Here is an 8,351-nt window from a genome sequence, read left to right on the forward strand (position 1 = left end):
AGCGGTTCTGAATAGTACTAAATCTCGCCGATAGATGACGCTGGACATTGGGACATTGGTTTGTGTTCGAGGAGGCGAATGAGCTGCGCGATTCGTGCGCGATCGGGTGATTTCTCGCCATCGCAATTCGCAAATTCGCACGCTTCATCTCGGCGGCATCTCGACATCGCGACCGAAAAACGGGTACCATTTTACGAGGTGTAATTAGAATCCGCGCAATAAACCGTTTCCATCAAAGGCACACATCCGCGTGTTTGGAAGACTCTCCCTGCAAAAAAAAGGAAACGTTTTCGCTACGCGATTAAATGTTAATGTTCACAAAAAAATTTCATGTTTTTTTTTAGTTCTCTATGTTCCAATCCGGGCGAGGTTTTCAATACTTTTGCATTCATACTTTAAAGGCTTGCGTCCATCCAGCCTGGGTAATAAGTTCTTTTTTAAATTCTGCCGCCGGTTGATGCTTTGATGTTGATCCTGTTTCGGAGATAAAAGCGTCCACCACTTTGACGCATTCTCATGGAGACGCACGGTGGCGGCTGAGCGCCACTGTCCCAGAAAACCATCACTTTTACCCGTACAAAAAAAAAAAAAAAAAAAAAAAAACCGTAGAAAAGAAAAACCCAATAAAAGAAGCACACAGGACGCGACACAGGATCTGCACAGAACTCGCACAGGCTACGCCAGGCCAGGACACCGGTACGACGAAATGAACCAAAATCGGACCTGGAAATGTAACAACACTTGGATGCGTTTTCCAAAACCCACACACCACAGGTAACTAGATGGTTACCAGCCGAAAATGCGTAATCTGTCAAGTTGCTGTTTCGATCGTAGTACACATGTGAACATCACCCAACCAAAGGCTATATATGTAGACCACACTTATGCATCAGGTTATATCCTCACTACGAGTAAACGCAAGGTGACGTGTTTTCGCTCACTCTCACTTTTAACGGTTTTTTCGAGTGTTTTTGCGAAAAATTGATTCTGCTGTTGCTTCCAGTTACATTTCGCAGGTGGCCAAAGAGAATCGAACATGTCGATTAGAGAAGGACGTGCGCCCAATTCTAGTTCGCCGGAGTCCTTGATGGTGGTGAATCTCTCCACCTATCGGATTGAAGGCGAATTCGATGCTGGTGGCTGCGGCACGGTGTTGGTGGGCAGCCATGCCCGCTCCAAGCAGCCGGTGGTGATGAAAATGGCCAGCAAAGAGGTGGACCGGCTCCTGCTCGCCACGGAGCGCCGGATCTATGCGCGGCTGCCGAAGGCCCGTGGATGGCCCAGACTCATCGACACCGGTACGTATCGCAAACGCGACGTGCTGGTTTTGGAGCGCCTGGGGCCATCCCTGCAGGACTTACTGAACTTGTGCGGAGGACGCTTCGGTCTGAAGACGGTTTCGCAGCTAGCGCTGCAACTGCTCGACAGGCTGGAAACATACCACGAGCTGGGGTACGTTCACCGCGACCTGAAGCCGGACAATGTCCTGCTGGGTCGCGGAACGACCCGCAAGACGCTGCACATGATTGACTTCGGTCTTGCCGAGCCGTATCGGCACCCACGCACGGGGGAACACATAGCGCAGGATGCGTTTTTCCCGTTCGCCGGAACGATCGAGTTTGCACCAGTGTTCGCTCATCTGGAGTATACACCGAGCAGGCGAGATGACATTTTGTCGCTCGCCTACATGCTGGTGTTTTTGCTCCGCGGTGGCCTACCGTGGTATGGTACCGAGGAGCGATTTGATCCGGACGAGGCACTGCTTCTGAAGTTGTGCATTACGCCCAGCGAGCTGTGTAGAGGACTGCCGGCTGAGTTTCAGCGGTTGACCGAGTACGCGTTGCAGATGGAATTCTGCGACGCGCCGGACTATACCGAGCTGAAGCGGATGTTCCGGAATCTGCTGCGCCAACATTCCATGCAGCACGATTTGCATTTCGATTGGAACCGGTTTGGCTGCTAAACCAGCACCTAATTTCTTTTCTTCTCTCTCTCTCTCTCTCTTCGTTCCAGCTTTCGTAAAGTGACGTGTAAGTCACCCCAGTATAAGGCGCCGTGAAGGAACAGCCCGATGCTGGGACGGTGGCCAAATCCGATCCTCTGCCTCCTCGTGGCGCCACTGGATGTTGGCCTCTGGTGTTGTCAGACTCACCAGCGGCCTAACCAAAGAGGACGGTCAGTGGGACACCAAGCGTTTGCTCAACGAAGCTACACGTACATTTGATGCTATGGGGGTTGAAGGGAAATAAATATGTATTTATTGTATTTTAGTGTAAGATTGAGGCCATGTAAAAATACACGTATAGCATTGGAATAAATTGAAATGTACAAATGCCTATATAAAACGAGTTAATTTTCGAGTTTGCAATGATTGCGATTTTCCACTCTTTCTCGCCGGACAGCATCAACTTCAAACGTACATTGTGGGGATGTTTTCCACTGCCGACGCCGATCCACGAACACAAATTTTGATAGGCCACCTGTACATGAGCATAGCTTTCGAACGCGAGCTTATATAAGGGCGTGCGTGCGGGGCATCGATGGAAAGCTCTCGCCAAGTACTATCCGACGGTGGGGTATTGCACCTCCTCCCGCCCTCCCTGTTCCATACTGCAGGAAGGAAAAACGTCAAATTGATTTCGAACGGAAGCTAATACAAAGCTATATCAGGCAGCGACAGACGCGTCGGTACAAGTTGTGCAACTTTTGTCTCACAAGCGTGTCCTCCTAGGAACCACTCAGGTCAACTCTTCCAGTCAAAAAACGTGATTTTGTGTGAAATTTTCACCGTTTTACACACAGGTGTGGGAATGTTTTTCCCCCCTTCCCGGATCCATTGCTATCCCTCGTTGGATAGGGCGCGGCTAGTAGACCAAATTTGGTACGACCATTTGCGTAGGTACGACCAACACTCGTTACTCAAAATCGGAGTCAAAGTCCTTCTGCAGAACGCGCCACGGGCTGTCATTTGAAAACGGCCTCCGGAAAATTAACCGAATTTTGGTATGTGATTCGTGATGGAAAAAGCCATCGAACACTTCAATTTACATCGGGATTTGGATGCGTGTAGCGAAAGAGAACGTTTCTCCTTCGACGCTTAGATAATCGAGATAATTCATTTGCTGCTACTCGCCGTTTGTCTGAAGCATTCTTACCCCGGTTTAGTAGCGATGTCCAAATCTGCAACCGAATGTAGAGGAAAGAACTTCAGTCCGGAATCAATGGCCTACAAAAATGGACAACTAAAACGGGATATCAGGGAAATGTAAAATATTTCACACCAAACAACCTTAAAGCTTGGGTTGTTCCAAAAATATTGTATCGAATAGAAATAGTGTCTTCGAAAGTCTCTGGCTCCTCTTTACCGTACTGCTCTGAGGCATTCTATCGGGGCCTTTATAGTCCAGTCCTATTCCATCACTGTTCTGCAAAAGCGAGCAGCTTTATTTCTTACATATCATCACAGATTGGATTACAGAAGCCTTCATTGAAAGTGCCAAACAGGCATTCACGGAACTGACGGAAGGAAGAACGGTTGCCACAAACTGCAGAACAATCACGAAATGGAGAAAGGTTATGGGTCCAAAACAGCCCCAGAGTTGATTGGGAAATGCAAAACAGAGCCGATAGATGATGCTAAATTCAGATGGTTCGTGTTCGAGGAGGCGAATGAGTTGCGCGATTTGTGCGCGATCGGGTTTCTCGCCATCGCAAATTGAAACTCCCTACCTTCGTTGGATCGAACACGGATCATACGCTAAGAGAATGATGCGAAGCGCATGTCTCCCATGGAACGTGTTGAGACTGTAACGCAGATGAAGCTGTGCCGCAAACCACGTAACAAAGCCTTGTCGATCGAGATTCTCCTGTGTCGTGTACCGGGTTGTGCAAGCGTTGAACAAGCGAGTGCGAGACACGCACGCAATTTCTGGATGAAGGATCATCATTGACGCTGAAGTTACCCTAGCAGCGAGTATCAGATTGAAGGGCCAGCCGGGCCCCCACTTGAGTTGCAGTGGACGGCCAACGTGAAACGCAAGGAGACGTTTCAGCTTCACGTTTGACCTGGAGCCTGGAGATTGCCGCACGCGGGGGAGAGCGGTCGTTCACGGCGACGGTTTCAACAGCTAAGTTTGCCACAACAAAATATTCATTATCCCACACTGACAAGTTCGAATGATTACTTACAGGATCGGCCAGCGGAACATCAGAAGGATGGTACACCGAGAACCAGGCTTGGAAAATCCCAATCGGCTTGGAGAATGTGCTCCTACTACTTCCACCGCTGGAGCCTCAATCTGGGTGATCTCAATCGGTGAGGGCGATGTTGGGATGGGCTGTTTACGGGACACAAAAGGGAAACACCATCAGGCGAGTGACGATACCGGGTGGTGAGATAGTATGCACCACCAAACACACAAGCAGCGGGAAAGGCAACGTCGACGTACCAGGACCAGGGCATCCTGCAGCAGCACAGCGGTGTCTATGAGCAGCTGCTATGACGGCCGAATGCCACCGGTAGCAGCCATCCTTACGACAATTCCAGCGGCAGCAGCAGTACGTACGATCCACAACACCCATCGCGCAATTACTCCACCGCTACACGGCCGCGCACGGAAAGCGCATCTGAGCACGGAAAGCGCATCTGAGCACGGAAAGTGTAAAGTGTAAATCGGGAAAAAACGATGACAGTTGTTGAACCCGTTGTAGCACGGGATGGGGTGCGTTGCCAAGGTGGATTCAAAATATCAGGTGCTGGAAAAGGCCCTTTACCCGGTGGTGGGTCCAAGGTGGATTAAAAATATCAGGTGGTGGATTAGGGCCTTTGGGGGGTCGCCATAGTTGAGGGACTTTACGTCATTTTAGAACCGTTGACCATTGGTTTCCGCACACAAAGCTTAGCAAATATAACAGATTTCTTTGTTATTATGTGCATTTTAGTGTGTCTATTGATTTTATCGAAAAAACGTAATATATTAACAAAAGATTTGATGATTTGTTTATGCACGAAATTTAAAATCATGCTAGCATGAGTTCTAATCTCAAGTAAATTGCGGCCATGCGGCTCGTAGATAATGAGGAATTAATGTAAAAATTGAAAAAAAAATAATGATTTCTTAATTTTTATCATCAAAAATGTCGAAAACACAAAGAATTCTAGAATAAATTCACAGAATAACACAAAATAACACACTTTAATGTATGTTTCAATGTTAAATAAGAAATACTCACAAAGTGCAACATATATTTTTAAAGAATATTTATTCGAAAAAATGGGGTAGATAAATTATATGAACAAATTTAATTAATGTAAACAAAGTTTGAATCCTGGGGACCTTACGGCAAGTGACGAATTGTCAAAATGCACTAGAGTCCACCACCTGATATTTTTAAATCCACCTTGGGTGGGTCGCCATAGTTGGGGGGACTTTGGTGTCATTTTAAACCCGCTACACACCGTTGGTTTCAAAAAGTATAGCAAACAGAAAACTTTCTTTCTTGCTTATAGGCAAGTGCATTTTTGTATTTATTCATTTTATTGAACAAACATCAGAGATACAAAATCAGGCAACACTTACTGCAATTGTCCTCGCGTGTCCATGTGTCTCGTAGATGATGCGGAATAAAGGTGAAAATAGCAAATAAATTAATGATTTCTTAGTCTTCGTCTCTATCTGTCCTCACCTGATCTCGGATTGCATCCACCTTGCGTAGAGCTTCGGTTGACAGTAAAAGATGCAGCGGTTCTGAATAGTACTAAATCTCGCCGATAGATGACGCTGGACATTGGGACATTGGTTTGTGTTCGAGGAGGCGAATGAGCTGCGCGATTCGTGCGCGATCGGGTGATTTCTCGCCATCGCAATTCGCAAATTCGCACGCTTCATCTCGGCGGCATCTCGACATCGCGACCGAAAAACGGGTACCATTTTACGAGGTGTAATTAGAATCCGCGCAATAAACCGTTTCCATCAAAGGCACACATCCGCGTGTTTGGAAGACTCTCCCTGCAAAAAAAAGGAAACGTTTTCGCTACGCGATTAAATGTTAATGTTCACAAAAAAATTTCATGTTTTTTTTTAGTTCTCTATGTTCCAATCCGGGCGAGGTTTTCAATACTTTTGCATTCATACTTTAAAGGCTTGCGTCCATCCAGCCTGGGTAATAAGTTCTTTTTTAAATTCTGCCGCCGGTTGATGCTTTGATGTTGATCCTGTTTCGGAGATAAAAGCGTCCACCACTTTGACGCATTCTCATGGAGACGCACGGTGGCGGCTGAGCGCCACTGTCCCAGAAAACCATCACTTTTACCCGTACAAAAAAAAAAAAAAAAAAAAAAAAAAAAACCGTAGAAAAGAAAAACCCAATAAAAGAAGCACACAGGACGCGACACAGGATCTGCACAGAACTCGCACAGGCTACGCCAGGCCAGGACACCGGTACGACGAAATGAACCAAAATCGGACCTGGAAATGTAACAACACTTGGATGCGTTTTCCAGAACCCACACACCACAGGTAACTAGATGGTTACCAGCCGAAAATGCGTAATCTGTCAAGTTGCTGTTTCGATCGTAGTACACATGTGAACATCACCCAACCAAAGGCTATATATGTAGACCACACTTATGCATCAGGTTATATCCTCACTACGAGTAAACGCAAGGTGACGTGTTTTCGCTCACTCTCACTTTTAACGGTTTTTTCGAGTGTTTTTGCGAAAAATTGATTCTGCTGTTGCTTCCAGTTACATTTCGCAGGTGGCCAAAGAGAATCGAACATGTCGATTAGAGAAGGACGTGCGCCCAATTCTAGTTCGCCGGAGTCCTTGATGGTGGTGAATCTCTCCACCTATCGGATTGAAGGCGAATTCGATGCTGGTGGCTGCGGCACGGTGTTGGTGGGCAGCCATGCCCGCTCCAAGCAGCCGGTGGTGATGAAAATGGCCAGCAAAGAGGTGGACCGGCTCCTGCTCGCCACGGAGCGCCGGATCTATGCGCGGCTGCCGAAGGCCCGTGGATGGCCCAGACTCATCGACACCGGTACGTATCGCAAACGCGACGTGCTGGTTTTGGAGCGCCTGGGGCCATCCCTGCAGGACTTACTGAACTTGTGCGGAGGACGCTTCGGTCTGAAGACGGTTTCGCAGCTAGCGCTGCAACTGCTCGACAGGCTGGAAACATACCACGAGCTGGGGTACGTTCACCGCGACCTGAAGCCGGACAATGTCCTGCTGGGTCGCGGAACGACCCGCAAGACGCTGCACATGATTGACTTCGGTCTTGCCGAGCCGTATCGGCACCCACGCACGGGGGAACACATAGCGCAGGATGCGTTTTTCCCGTTCGCCGGAACGATCGAGTTTGCACCAGTGTTCGCTCATCTGGAGTATACACCGAGCAGGCGAGATGACATTTTGTCGCTCGCCTACATGCTGGTGTTTTTGCTCCGCGGTGGCCTACCGTGGTATGGTACCGAGGAGCGATTTGATCCGGACGAGGCACTGCTTCTGAAGTTGTGCATTACGCCCAGCGAGCTGTGTAGAGGACTGCCGGCTGAGTTTCAGCGGTTGACCGAGTACGCGTTGCAGATGGAATTCTGCGACGCGCCGGACTATACCGAGCTGAAGCGGATGTTCCGGAATCTGCTGCGCCAACATTCCATGCAGCACGATTTGCATTTCGATTGGAACCGGTTTGGCTGCTAAACCAGCACCTAATTTCTTTTCTTCTCTCTCTCTCTCTCTCTTCGTTCCAGCTTTCGTAAAGTGACGTGTAAGTCACCCCAGTATAAGGCGCCGTGAAGGAACAGCCCGATGCTGGGACGGTGGCCAAATCCGATCCTCTGCCTCCTCGTGGCGCCACTGGATGTTGGCCTCTGGTGTTGTCAGACTCACCAGCGGCCTAACCAAAGAGGACGGTCAGTGGGACACCAAGCGTTTGCTCAACGAAGCTACACGTACATTTGATGCTATGGGGGTTGAAGGGAAATAAATATGTATTTATTGTATTTTAGTGTAAGATTGAGGCCATGTAAAAATACACGTATAGCATTGGAATAAATTGAAATGTACAAATGCCTATATAAAACGAGTTAATTTTCGAGTTTGCAATGATTGCGATTTTCCACTCTTTCTCGCCGGACAGCATCAACTTCAAACGTACATTGTGGGGATGTTTTCCACTGCCGACGCCGATCCACGAACACAAATTTTGATAGGCCACCTGTACATGAGCATAGCTTTCGAACGCGAGCTTATATAAGGGCGTGCGTGCGGGGCATCGATGGAAAGCTCTCGCCAAGTACTATCCGACGGTAGGGTATTGCACCTCCTCCCGCCCTCCCTGTTCC

This window comes from Anopheles gambiae, chromosome 3, assembly GCF_943734735.2.
Source record: "Anopheles gambiae chromosome 3, idAnoGambNW_F1_1, whole genome shotgun sequence".
In the NCBI taxonomy this organism is placed as follows: Eukaryota; Metazoa; Arthropoda; class Insecta; order Diptera; family Culicidae; genus Anopheles; species Anopheles gambiae.